Source organism: Chinchilla lanigera, unplaced genomic scaffold, assembly GCF_000276665.1.
Source record: "Chinchilla lanigera isolate Chin_1 unplaced genomic scaffold, ChiLan1.0 scaffold00206, whole genome shotgun sequence".
Classification (NCBI taxonomy): Eukaryota; Metazoa; Chordata; class Mammalia; order Rodentia; family Chinchillidae; genus Chinchilla; species Chinchilla lanigera.
The window spans coordinates 75,655-90,585 of record NW_004955607.1 but is presented as its reverse complement, the minus strand read 5'-3'; the positions used below and the strand labels follow the sequence as shown (position 1 = coordinate 90,585).

General features: G+C 37.4%; 1 long non-coding RNA gene and 1 pseudogene across 1 annotated transcript in view; both read right to left on the bottom strand.

Moving 5' to 3' along the window:
- The window catches only part of LOC102004542, an 88,058-nt pseudogene that overhangs the window by 2,584 nt on the left and 70,543 nt on the right, over positions 1-14,931 (bottom strand).
- LOC106147640 overlaps positions 244-14,931 on the bottom strand; it is a 19,288-nt gene continuing 4,600 nt past the window's right edge. Inside the window, exons 3-4 of the long non-coding RNA XR_001232573.1 lie at positions 2,777-2,903; positions 244-1,212 (exon numbers count right to left, since the gene is read on the bottom strand). This is a non-coding gene — a long non-coding RNA (uncharacterized LOC106147640). The remainder of the gene's footprint in view (positions 1,213-2,776; positions 2,904-14,931) is intronic.

Here is a 14,931-nt window from a genome sequence, read left to right as displayed (position 1 = left end):
AATAATCACACATACCATATTTCCAGAAAGAAGGTTGAGACTTACTGTCTGGAACATCTCAACTCCACTCAGAAAGGGCTGAATTGAGGGTGAATCATACACACACACATATATATAAAGTATAACGTATAATATATATAATGTACATAATATATATTACAATGTATGTGTGTGTATATATGTATATATAAAGTGTATATTCTCTTTTGTTTTTTTGAGACAGAGTCTCACTGTGGAGTTCAGGCTGGCCTTGGACTCAGTAGGCAGCCCAGGCAGGGCTCAAACTCATGGCAATCCACCTGCCTCAGCCTCCCAAGCCCTAGGGCTACAGTTATGCAACAGCACATCTAGCATGAATCATTCGAATATTAACTTCATGTCTTAGTCATCAAACTCTTACCCTCCATCTATATGCACACCTTCTCTCACAGCAGTTCTGATGCTAGATAATTCATTGCTAAAGCAATAGTAGAATAAGAATACTACTTTTCCTGCTGACCTAGCAGTTGTATTTTTGCACTGTCCCTAGTGCACAGCTCATAGAGGGAACCTACAAGATCACCAACCACAGAACACGAAGGTAGGTGAATATTAATCAACTGCTTCAATAACCATAGGAAATATCTTTTTCCAAATATTATTAGTTATGAAATTGAGTCCTTTTTTTCTAGTAGTACATTAATAGCACTTTTAAAGTTGAATCTGCTTTCATAGAAAAAATTCAATTAACATTAACTAAGATTTATGAGTAATAATTGAAAATGCTAGTGGAAAACCGGTTTTATTGGAGGATGTATAAGGACAATGAAACTAGGTGAAGAATGGCATATTATTTTACTGCTCAGTGACACCAAATGTTAACACTCACATGGATATAAGGTGTAAGGTAGAGTTATAAGAGGAAGAATATGATCAAAATATATGCATTGAAAATCAGTATTTTGCAAAGTTCTTTGGGCACTAATAATAAAAGTAAAACTTCAAGAAAAACATGGTTTCACTTCAGAATCATACCTTTGATTTGTCAAAAAATAAAACAGAACAAAACAAAAAACCTTAAACTGCTCAGTACATTAAAAATCTAACAGTGTTTAATACCTTGTAAATATTGTGAGTTTGCATAATAAACATGAGAGGAATTCCAGATTTACCACTGAAGCCACTATACAGAGAATGACAAATGGATCACAAGACAGTTTTTAATGGGTCCACCTGTAAATAAAATATTGATTAATGATTGTAGAGCTGGTGATGTACAACCCTGGAGAAAATCATAGTCCATTTCATATATGACAGGGGAGAAACAGGTAGGTACTTGGAAATCTGTACTGCATATTCATCATTTCTATGTACAATAATAATGTTACATATTGAAATGGGAAAGAGAAACTTGAATGCCCTGAAAATTCATAGTAAAATAATTTTAGATGTGAAAAAAAGTTTCCTCAGAACAAAATAAGCTATCAGAATATAAATGAGAAATTTAAAGCTATAAAAATCATGGCAGGGAAACATGACAGAAGAAAAATTTGCATAGTATACAATATTCACAATCTGTTTAGAGAGTAAAGAACATAAAACACAAATCTTAAAAATGACTAAAAGATATCTAACACTAGAGAAAACACCAGATATAAAATAAGATCCATGACAATGGCTGAGGAAGGGCCAAGGAAAATGGAAATGTAGAAGAAAACAAGTATGCAAGAATAAAAGATCAATTAATATACTGCACACTCATTTCCTGTACTTTGGAGCTTACCAAAATCTATAGTGCAATGATATTATTCTAATGTCCAAAGAACACACTGTGCTATTGTTCCTGGAAACACTTGTGATTGTTTTTTTATCAATAAAAAGTAAATTTGAAAAAGCCTGAACCACATCCTCAATGGAATGGATGACAAAGCACTTCCCCCCTCACTCACATAAGAGCACCTATAAATAATAGTGAGACAACAACAAAAAAACCCAACAACAACAAAACCAAAATGCTTTCATATGCAATTTTTTTTTTTTTTTTTTTGGTACCAAGGATCAAACTCAGGACCTTATGCTTGCCAGGCAGGCACTTAGGCCACTGAGCTATATCCCTGGCCTTCATATGCAATTTCTATGAGAGTTACTTATTGACGATTCCAAGGTGGGAAACTAAAGATTACTGCTCAGAGAAAACCACATTTGCTGAATGTAGGAAATGTAGCCAAATTAGGAAAGTGGTCATGTATAAGGCAAGAAAGGGAGGAGCCAGGTATGGTATCACCAGGATACTCTTATCTACTGCACATATTGTTTTTATTAAGTCTCACCAAATTTTTTTCTAGAATAAAGTTTATTATAAAATATTTAAACACTAAATTACCACTAGGAAAGTACATATTAATTTATATCTGTTTGTCTAACTTCAAACATGGAAGGCCAAGACATAACTCAGTAAGCTCAAGGCCAGTCTCAACTGCATAGAAAGACATTTGGAAAAACAAAAGGAAAACAGGTCAGAAAGTCAGAGAAATACAGCACAGTCATTAGAGCTGATCAACATATAGACATCTTGCTTGTGGTGAAAATACTATGCCCACTGTAGAGGAATGGTTATTACACTGACGCTGATAAGGCTATGGCAGAAAAATCCAAGAGGACATGCAAAGGAACATTAATTCACATCACCCAGAGCTCAGGCTAGCCATGGAAGGCCTCTTAAGCAGGTACCAAGTGTCATGAGACAATAAAAAAGGAGCCTTGCCTGAGAAGTTACTGTGGTTAACAGGAAACTCACAGTGAGAATTCATTTCCACAGGTAGGTTAAGTATCTGCCAACTTCAGAGTTGTGGATCCCTGGTTGTGATCACATCATCTCCAAATGAGACAGAAATGGAAGGAGTGTGGAGGATTAAATATTGTCACTAAAAATAAAAAAAATTAATTCACATATTTCTACTTTCCAGTTCAACAAGAAAATATTTCTATCAAAACAAGAAAAAAGGAAACAAATTTAAAGTCCACAAAACTTCTGTACTAAACCAATCCATTTTTTTTAAACCAGGAAAAAAAAGGAGGCCCACTGACAGAAGCATAAATTACACTGACAGAAACCTAGTAGAACTGTAGTAGGGGAACTTTCCTTTAAATGTGAGTTATTTTTAAAACAACTGAGAGAGCAAATGAGAACATAGATTAAGAAACATGATTCAACTTTCTGTTTTCTGTGAGAAAAAAATTTTTTTTCTTAAGAACAAAGAAATGGATATACTGTTTAAATTTTTTAATTTTATTTCGGCAGGAAAAAGTAAGTTTAAGACCCTTATTGTACACTACTGTGAACATTGTTAAGAACACTGTAATTTACTCTATAAAATTATCACAGGATTCAATATAAAGTGTTCTCACTTCAAAAAATTATAGTGAAATAATGTTTGCTGCTTTTTGCCATCTGACAATGTATGTTTCAAACCATCAGGCATTAAATTATACATGTATTCAATTATTATTTGTCAGAAATGTATACAAATATTTTAAAAATATAACAAGATAAAATAAATATGCAAAAAGATACAGTAGTCTAGCATTAATTCAACAAAACATGCTGAGGCTATATTAACTTGACACTATTCAATCTAACACGTAATTATGTACCAAGGACAAAAACAGGATTACTGATCATAAACATTACACCACATGCAGCATGGAGTGTCAAAGAAATAATTTTACAAATATTAGAAGCCCACACTTGAAAGAGACTCACCTCAGATATAATAAAAAATTGCAAGATAAAATCACAAAGAAAATGTTTACATTTAGGTAGACACATATAAATAAGATTGTTCCATGTGTTTAAAAATTATACAATAGGAAGCAGTGCAGGCACAGGGAAGTGATGCTGGAGCGGCCCCCTCCCTGTGGACCTCTCCATTGGCAGGTGAGGCCTGCCCCTATGCCCTACCCTGCTACTTTGGGAGGAGAAGCAGCATGGGAGTGGCCCCAGGCTCTGTGGACCTCTCAGTTGGGAGGTAAGGCACATCCTCCCTCAACCAGCTACCTGCGGAACTTGGAGCAGCGGCCCCTGTCTGGCCACCATCAGGGTTCACACCTCAGGCCCACATGATTTCCACTGATGGCCTGGAGACCCTGGTACCAAAGGCCAGCATTCCCCCACCACCGCAGTTGTAGTCTGAGCTGTGCACCCCACCAACTGCCTGAGGATCGTGGGTCCAGTGGTCCACTGCCCTCTACCACCTTGGGATAAGTCTGATATCCAGGTAAACTAAGGTCCCTAGAGACCTTCGGTGAGCTGCTTGGGTAGTGTGTGGCTCAGCATTTTCCATCTGACATGCAAAAATGACAAGATATAGGAGAAAAATGCAATCTCAGAGCTCAGCTCCACCCAGAACAAGTCTAGGAGACACTGACATAGGAGAACTTGGAAGTCACATACCTGAAATCTCTGAAATGATCACAACTGAAGTAATGAAACAACTCCAACAGGCCACAGAAGAAATCAGATCAGAAATAATCACCCAGATAAAAAAGAAATGACATCAATAATGAAAGAACTGCTCAGCACATCTAAACAAGATATATATAGAAAAAATAGATGAGCATAGGAAAACAATGGAAACATTAAATGAACAATACAGGTCAGAACTAGAAGGCACGAAACAGATTCAAAGAGATATCCAGGAAATCAAAACTTCCATTGAAAGTTAGCAAAACTGCTTGAATGAGGCTAAAGATAGAATTTCAGATATATTTTTTTTTTTTTTGGTTTTTCTCCGGTACCGGGAACTGAACTCACGACCTTGCGCTTGCCAGGCAGGCGCTTTGCCGCTGAGCTAAATCCCCAGCCCCAGAATTTCAGATATTGAAGACAGTATGGCAGCTAATGATCATGAAAGGGAGGATCTCTTAAAATCAACAAGGATCCAGGAAAAATCAATCCAAAAGCTGCAAGATGAGGCAAAGAGAAATAATGTAAGACTAATAGGAGTCAATGAAACAGCAGGAGGCAACACAAATGGCGTAAAAAGAATATTTGCAGAAATAATAGCAGAAAACTTCCCAAGCATGGAAAAAGATTTTGATGTACAGGTAAATGAGGCATACAGAACCCCAACTAGCCATAACCAAAGTAAACCCACACCCAGACACATATTAATCAAGATCTCAGATATCCAGTAAAAGAACAGAACATTAAAAGCCATTAGAGAAAAGAAACAGATCACCTATAAAGGAAAGCCCATCAGAATCACAGCATATTTCTCCACACAAACCATCAAGTAGAGAAGAGCTTGGAGTGAAGGATTACAGGTCCAGAGACAAAACAGCTTCCAGCCAAGACTGATGTATCCTGCCAAACTGTCCTTCAAATTCAATGGAGAAGTAAAATATTTCCGTGACAAAGAACAACTGAAGAACTTCATGAATGCCAAACCAACCTTACAGAGAGTACTAAAAGATAGTCGAGACAGAGACAAAAATGACCACAATTTCAAGAACAATAGAAAGGAACCCTCAAGCAGAGCAAGCAATTAAACAGAGAGAAAAAGGAAGTCAACAGCAAGTAAATAACATGACAAAAATACGCCAACACATATCAGGTATAATCATTAATGTAAATCGCCTCAATTCACCAGTCAATAGAGACAGACTGGCAGGGTGAATCAAGAAACAAATCCAACAATATGCTGTATACAGGAAACACATTTTACTCAAAAGGAAATCCATAGACTGTGGTCAAAGACGGAAAACTATTGTCCATGCAACAGGAACATATGAATTACCAAAGTTGAATGAAGAAGATATAAAAATCCTGAGCAACCCAATACTAATGAGATTGAAAACATGATTAAAAGCTTACCAACAAAGAAAAGCCCAGGTCCTGATGGATTTACAGCTGAATTCTACAAGAAAATTAGAGAAGATTTAATGCCAATACTCCCCAAACTCTCCAATGAAATTGAAAAGGAAGCAATTCTCCCTAACTCATTTCTGGAGCCAAGTATTATACTAATATCAAGACCAGAGAAATACACAACCAAGAAAAACAACTACATGTCAATCTCCCTAATGAATATAGATGCAAAGATACTCAATAAAATACTGGCAAATAGAATGCAGCAAATCATCCAGAAAATAATACACCATGAGCAGGTAGGATTCATTCCAGGAATGCAGGGATGGTTTAATATTTGCAAACCAATTAATGTAATACACCATATCAATAAAGCCAAAGACAAAAACCACATGATCATCTCAATAGATGCAGAAAAAGCTTTCGAGAAAGTCCAACATGTGTTCATGATAAAAAACAGTAAAGAAAACAGGAATAGATGGTCTTTACCTCAATCTGATCAAACTGAAACCAAGAGCCAACATCATACTAAATGAAAAAAAACTGAAAACTTTCACTTTAAAATCAGGAACAAGACAAGAATGTCCACTGTTACCACTCCTATTCAATATAGTTCTGGAAGTATTAGCCAGATCAATTAGACAAGAGAGAGAAATAAAAGGAATGAAATAGGAAAGGAAGAAGTGAAATTATCACTATTTGCAGATGACATGATACTTTACATGGAAGACCCCAAAAACTCCACCAGAAGCCTCCTTGAACTAATCAACAAATTCAGTAGTGTAGCTGGATACAAAGTCAACACTCAAAAATCAATAGAATTCTTGTACACAAACAAACAGACTGAGAGAGAAATTACGGAAACCATACCTTTCACAATAGTATGCAAGAAACTGAAATATTTAGGAATCACTCTAACAAAAGAAGTAAAAGATCTATTCAATGAAAACTGCAGTACTCTGAAAAAAAGAGATCAAACAGGACTTCACTAAGTGGAAAAATATTCTTTGTTCATGGATAGGAAGAACCAACATTGTGAAATGGCCATACTACCAAAACTGTTGTACAGATTCAATGCAATTCCCATTAAAATACCATTAGCATACCTCACAGATGTAGAGAAAACATTCCTTAAATTCATCTGGAAGCAGAAAAGACCCAGAATAGTAAGAGCAATCCTGGGCAACAAAGACAAGTCAGGTGGAATCACATTCCCTGACCTGAAACTGTACTACAAAGCTACTGTAATAAAATCAACATGATACTGGCTAAAAAACAGACCTGAGGATCAATGGAACAGACTGGAAGACACGGCCAGAATCACAAACATAATCAGCCACCTAATCTTTGATAAAGGGGCCAAACAAGCTCACTGGAAGAAATGGTGCTGGAGAAATTGGCTTGCCACTTGCCGAAGACTGAAAATAGACCCCAGTCTATTACCATGCACCAAACTTAAGTCAAAATGGATCACAGATCTCACTCAATATTAAAACAGAAACACTAAATTTACTGGAAGAGAAAGTAGGTAAAAATCTTGAAGACACAGGGGTAGGCAGAGAGTTCATGAACAAAAACCAAACCACATGGGAAATACTTCCAAGAATCAACAACTGAGACCTCATCTTACTAAAAAGTGTTTGCGCATCTAAAGAAATCACCAGCAAAGTAAAAAGAATGCCCATAAATTGGGAAAAAATTTTAGACAGCTGTCCCTTGGACAAAGGTCTTCTATCTAGAACATATAAAGAATTAAAAAACATCTGCCCCCCAAAATTCAAAGACCCAATCCAGAGATGGGCATCTGAGATGAATACGCACTTCTCAGATGAAGAAATACAAATGGCAAATAAATACATGAAAAACTTTCGACATCATTGGTCATTCGAGAGATGTACATTAAGATAAGGCTGAGATTCCATCTCACTTCAGTAAGAATGGCTACCATCAAGATATCAACTAACAACAAATGCTGGCGAGGCTGTGGAGAAATAGGAACTCTTCTCCACTTCTGGTGGGAATGCAGACTGGTGAAACCACTATGGAAACCAGTGTGGAGATTCCTCAGTAAACTAGGTCTAGAAGTCCCATTTGACCCAGCTATTTTCCTTCTGGGTATTTTCCCAGAAGAGCTGAAAACATCATATCACAGCGATATATGTGCACCTATGTTCATAGCAGAGCAATTTGTAATTGCTAAATTGTGCAAGCAACCCAAATGTCCATCTACTGAGGACTGGATAAAAAAGTTGTGGCATTTTATATAATGGATATTACTTAGCTATAAAGAAAGATAAACTTAAGGCTTTTATAGGTAAATGGTCACAACTAGAGACCATACTCATAAGTGAAATAAATCAGATCTGCATGTGTAACCAATGTATTGTCTCACTAGTGTAAGAACCTGAAAGAGTGAATAAAAACTAGGAGGTATGATAGACATTGTGAAACAAAAGGGAAATGCTCAAAAGTAAAGAGCAACTGGGGTGAGGGAAAAGAGAAAAGAAAGAAGGGTAAAATTATATATGTATATACAGGATATATGTATATATGTATATATGTATACACAGGATAGCTAACATAGTTGTACTACTGACTTCTGTCACTTTATTGAAAGGAACAGTTGATTATTTTGATCAATCTTGCATGCCTATATTTGTTTTCCTGAATAACCACTTTGAAGTTATTAATATGTAATACAACAACCATCGTTAATTCCCTGTCACCTTTGATTGGACCGGGAAACCCACACAGAACCGAACCAGACCGTCTGACAGAAGTCTTTATTAGGTGGGAGAGCAATGCGGTGGGCAGCCTAATGGACCAAGACAGCCCCGAGCTGCACAAACTGTAGAGTTTTTAAGGGTTTCTCTGGGGAGGGTGTTCGCGGGTCAGAACAGCCAAGGAAGGGATGTTTATGGTTAGGGTCGTTTACTTGCAAGAACATTTTGTAAGATTGTGGGATTTTTTGTGCAAGGGTAGCAGGGACTTTTTGGGGCAGGGTTGGCCCTTGCAGATGGTTTCGTTTGGGGAAGTGCAAGGGTACAAATGGGGTGCTTTTTCATTTTGCAAGGGGTAGGGGTCTTTTAGGGACCTAACAACATTGTCTGTAATTCAATATTGCTTGTGTTATTCTTGTGCTACTTTTAAATGGTTGCCTGTTTCTTAATATGTTTTCACTCTTTTACTTCTAAAATAAAAAAATTATACAATAAAGCAGCACATATGTGTAAAATATCAAACAAAAAATTATGTCAAAAATTTCTGCAAATTTTAAAATTTTCTATAATGTTCACATTAGCATTCTTATTTTGGGAACAATTCTAATTTGTTAACACTTGCAGAAAATAAATCAACACTTTTGTTCATAATCAAAAATTTAAAAAAATTTTTTAAATCCCCCCAAAACTAGAAATAATCCAGTTCCAGAGGCAGTGGAATAAGAGTGAAGTAGCTGAAATATAATCTTCCCTTAAATCTTACGCCAATAGGTCACAAATACTCTTTTCAACATAATACTAATGTTACATTATCCAAAACTATAACTCATACACAATTCCAAAGAATTAAGGGATGGGGATGCATGCACAAGGCCCTGAGTTCAACCTCCCCCCCAAAAAAAACAAAAAAAAAATAATAAAAGAGTTAAAACCAAACACTGTAATTGATGAAAACATGAAAGTACTAAGAGCTTCCAAAATATCCATCCTGTGATCAACTTGGGCATAGTTAGATAAAATCAGAGAGATGCACTGAGATAAACCATACTTGATTTGTTCACCTACATCATGATTCTGTATCTATCTAGTTATCTATCTATCTATCTATCATTTACCTATGATAAATGCAAAACAAATAATTTACTTTGAAATTTTCTCTTGACTTTTCAAATGTAATCAATTCTCCACTCAGTTTTTAATTACGAAAATCACTCTTCTATTTAAGTCATAAAAATTAACTCTTAGATCTTTGAGATAACTTCTATTTTACACTAACAACTTGCTGCAAAAGAAGCAAAAGGGAAACAGTTCAGTGAAGAAGCCTCTTCATTGCCATTCACAAGGGAACCCACAAAAATGATTAAACACTCTAAGGAGCTTCCACACCACTCTAACTGTCATCAGCCAGGAGTGGTTCACTACCAGATTAGCCAGGAAAACAGGAAAAAGGCAGGAAATTTAAATCTGGAACCTCTTTACACCTTAGTTGGCCTGCCTCCCAGTGTGAGATTGATCTCTTGTCTACAGGCTTAATTTACAACCTCGACATTCATGCACAGTCAGTGGAAGATTGAATTTTGTCTTCATAATTTCTCCTTTGAACTCATATACATGTTGTTTGATGAATACATAGCAATTCTCCAACAGGAAATGGTGGACTAAAAATTTAATACTCTCACCACCCAGTGTTACCACAATTTTGACAGTGTTCAGGTTTAGTTCACTCCAATTGCAGATTCATGTCCAAAGCATATCATGCTGTATTTCACTATATGTCATCATCCTAAAGTTATCAAGGGGTAGCACACTGAGTCACTCCATCAGAAATTAATATACTGCCTCGAAGGGGCTTATGATAAAAAGGGACAGAGAGTTCTTCAGTAAATATGTTCTCTGTTCCAAAATCTAGGACAAAAGAATTTTTCAAAAAAATTTTAGGACATAAACTCTCAAGTTTATAGGCACACTCTAGGTCAGGAAGAATCCAATGGTATCTTTCAGACTGGCATGCACATATTCTCAGTGGATACAAATTACAACTTTCTGGACATGAAAACAAAGTTGATGACATTTAATTTAACTAAGTACTATGATCTCGGTATACCGAAGTAAAACTCTAGCAGGGTTTGGTGATCTATATTACTTTAGGAGGCTGAAAAAAAGTCTCCAAATTCAAGCTCAGCTGGGGCAACATAGTGAGACCCAGGGTCAAAATTTAAAGTAATGACACTAAAAATTTAAAAGGGCTGGACGTAGTCCAGAGGAAGGGTCCTGGATTTCATTTCTAGTACCACAAAAAATAGCCTGTAAACTTTTTTATCATTAACACCCTTCTGATTACCCTTAGATGATGCTGTCCACCCCTTATTTAACCCACAACAAATACAGACAAAATTTCTAAAATTGCTGGAAAAATGAGGAGATGACATTATCAGCAACAGAAGACTTATTCATCTAACTTTTCCTAAATTTCTCTCAAATCTATCACACTGAACTACTTTCAAACTGAGCCAGCATATAACCCCGATATTTATGTCATCCTAAGAATATTCTCAAAGGAAAACCACTGATTGAGGACCTGATGTGCCAGCCTCCATCTTCCCCTATTTTCCCACTTTGCATTTACTACACTTTGCTCCTTCCTACACAGAAAATTTTTTATCCCTAACCCTTGACAGCCTTACAAACCTACATTTGGGGTTTTCCCGCTGTTGCAATACTGCTTTTACACAGTCTTACCACACTGAGCATGTCATTTTTAAAAAGATAATGTCTACAAGCCACCCCTGGACTATCGCAATTATGTGAGAGGTGGTGCCCTTCTCTCCACCTGAAACAAAATCACAAGTATATGTGAATGCCCTACTTCATAAGAGATTCACAGCGAGTTTAACAGGCAGCCCCTTCTAAAAGCTGTCCTTAGCAGGATCATTTCCATCTTCCTTTCTTTAAATGGCCAACTTTGACCCAATTTTCTGGGCATTCTAGAATACACAGGGATCTGTTTATTTACTTATTATATTACCATGGATATATTACAGGCATATAAGCATACTTGACTGGTACGCTGGTACTGAGCCTCATCACAGGCAATGATAAGCATTTATTCACTTTTTCATGGCCTTTATAAACACTCTATAATGACTTTAGAAATGTGGGGAAAAATTTGAAAATTTTGGACTTACTTGAACTATTATGGAGTTGAGATTTGAGGATACAATCTGTATATAATTTTTTAAAAAAAATCTCATTTAGGATCACTAAGTGTCTTACCTACTTTCCTGTCACTGGAATAAATACTCAATAGCTACAACTTAAGAGATGTTTAGTATGGTTCACTGTTTCAGTCCCTGGTCTGCTAACTCTTAAGCAGAAACAAGATAGTAGGGTTACATAGGAGATAAAAATGGTGCTCAAAGCATGGGAGCCAGAAAGCTGAGAAAGGTGGGAGGAGATACAGACCAGGATATACTTTTCCATGCCACGCTCCTAGTTGCCCACATCAAACAAGGTGAAACCTCCTAAAAACACATTCAGATACTGAACTCATAGATATATGAACCCACTAATGATGATAGAGCTTTCACAAGCAAATCAACTTCCAAACTCATGAGACACTTGAAGGAAATTTTAAATATAAAACATAATAGCAGGACAGCTATTTAAAAAAAGGGGGGGACCTAACAGCATAGCCACAACCACAGAAATCTCACACATGAGTTGTGAATCCTTCAACCTTCCTGCTCATTGCATGGTATGATGAACGGTTAAGCTGCAGGCAAAGGGAGGGCCCTGGTCATGGTAAATTATCTCACTGGGATAGAATAGGATGCTTAGGTCTTGGCAGCAGTCTCAGGATCACACAGAAGAGAGGACCAAATGTGTATCAGGGACAGTTGACATATAACAAAGGCTCCTCAGGACAATGTTCGTTCTGTATACTTCCAATGAAAACTTGTGCCTACAGCACAAATCCCACTCCTGTCTTGGACTACTCAACCCTGTACAATCCAGTTCCAGGACCGAGGGTCTGTCAGAGCCCACATACCTGCAGTCAGTAATATCCATATAGTAACTTAGGGTGAGCCAGGTGCAACAGCTCTCCATAACTCACTAGGAGCTCCTGACTTTGGTGCCAGACACAGGGGGATTTCCTTCCCTGGACAGCATGCCAGGTAGTTCATACAACACAAACTCTTCTTTACTGATTCAGTGTTGCTGTTTCTTGCCCTCTGAGGCAGAGGGACAAGAGAAAAAAAAATACATAACCTGCACATGAAGCCCAATGATACATTCTAAACAAAACCATTCCTTCTTAAGGTTTCATCCCTGGATGTTAATGTGATCACCCTGGGGGATAACTGCATTGAAGCAGTTTGCTCCAAGCTTTTCAGAGCTATGTCTTTTTGCTGTACTCAGGGTGCTCTTCTTGAGTGTTGTTGCTGAAAAATGGGAACAGAACAGTGCTCCTGCACTCCCAGATACAATGCAAGGGCAAGATACAATAGAATAGAAGGGATGTCCTAGTGTCATCAGAGGGTGAAAACTGAATGAGACATGTGGCTTACAGAACAGACTTTCCTCATACCTTATCACTAAATCTAGACACTTTCAGCAGAAAGATAAAATCATACCAAGAGAATATAAGTATTTAATAAATAAACTGGTTTAATATGATAGCAATATTATGTACAGAAATCAAGATAAAAGAAAAAATATTTCAACTACCTCAGATAGGCAACTTACTTTATCCAAGGTCACTAGGAAATTCAGAATTCTTAAGACTAATCTTAGTAGGAGGGCCCGAATGATAGGCAAAATGTAATCTGACAAATGTAGTCAAATTTAGCCTGTGATGAGACCAGGTTACCTAAGGACTTAATATGGAAAATTCCCCAGAATACACTATTCCTTCCTCACAGGTTGAAAGCTTCTTTCCTTCAACATATGAGTTTTACCACAGTAAAGTTCTCACCTGGAGTAATGGGACGGTTAGACTTACTGTTAAATTTACTGGCTCAAGAGATGTCTGGGACGTAGTAAGGCACATGTCTAAGTGTGTCTGAGTGAGGCAAAGAGGAATGACCTCAGAAATCACATCTGGTCTCTTGCCCCTTCCTCTCAGGCTCTTTCCCTGCTGCAGAATCTCCACTGGTATCCTGAAGGCTTAGAGCTAGAAGTCTGAAGGAACTGAAGACCAACATCCAAAGGCAATAGCAAAGAACAGACCTCCTCCACAGGACAAAAAGGAAGGCTTTGTTTTTTCTTTTTACTCCACCCTCGGTACAAGTTTATTGTTTCGTGCCAAGCACATACAGGGTGGGTCTTCTGTCCTTAGTTTGTAGCCTCTGTGCCAATCATCCGCACACATCAGGTCTGTACTAATCTGCTAGACGTTCCTACTCAAGTGGAGTTGACACAATTAATGATCCAAAATACTTAAGTGAGCCTTGCTCTAAGCTTGCTCTTCACAGATACTGTTCATGTGTGCAAATTATCGTCTAATTCCAGCAAATCTTTGCATGTAAAACCAAACATTTTTTCAGTAAAAAGCCCTATGGCATTTGCCACCTTAGAAGAAAAAAAGCCCAAAACCACGTGAACATCAGACACCTGCTCTCCAACACTCGCAGCTTGTCATGGTTAACAGTACTCCATATTGTGCACAGGTTGTAACCTAGAAAATAACTTTTCCTTGTAAAATACAAAGATGCAAAACATCTCATTTTACATGAAGAAACTTATAGAAAAGCTTAATCAAATGTGAACTGTCCACCTTTCCTTGTACATCAATGGCTCCCTTACCATTACAGTTGATTAGCCCAAACTACTGTACCAAATGATGGACACATTTTACCCTTTTAAAACTGTCTCTTGACCTGCAAACCTCTGTTGTCCCATCTAGTCATTTCTATAAGAAATTCTAAGCAACTCAGAAATTACTCTCCTTGTCAAAAAGTGCAACTTCCCTAAGTTTAAGTCCTTCTGAGTGTGAGGTGTATCACTATACAGGTTGATACATTGTGTCAACTTAAGAACTTTAACTAAGCAAGTCAGCAGGGGGCCAGGGTCCTCATTTATAAACATCCTCATTCTGTGCAAGAGGAGGGAACTGTAGAGGGTGTGAGTGCCACATCTGCCCTGGATTGGGGAGATAGCCTGCTTATAATATAAGGGAGGGAAAGAGGCTTGTGCCACCCCCACCCTTTGGCTCTTGTTGCTTTTGCGGTCTTCTGTCGCCTTGAGGTGTTGTCCCTCACCACATCACCTTGCCTTACAGCCAGCTGATTACAGACAGAAACCTCCACAAATTGTGAGCTAAATAAACCTTTCCTTTCCTAATTTAGGGTGTCGGGTATTTTG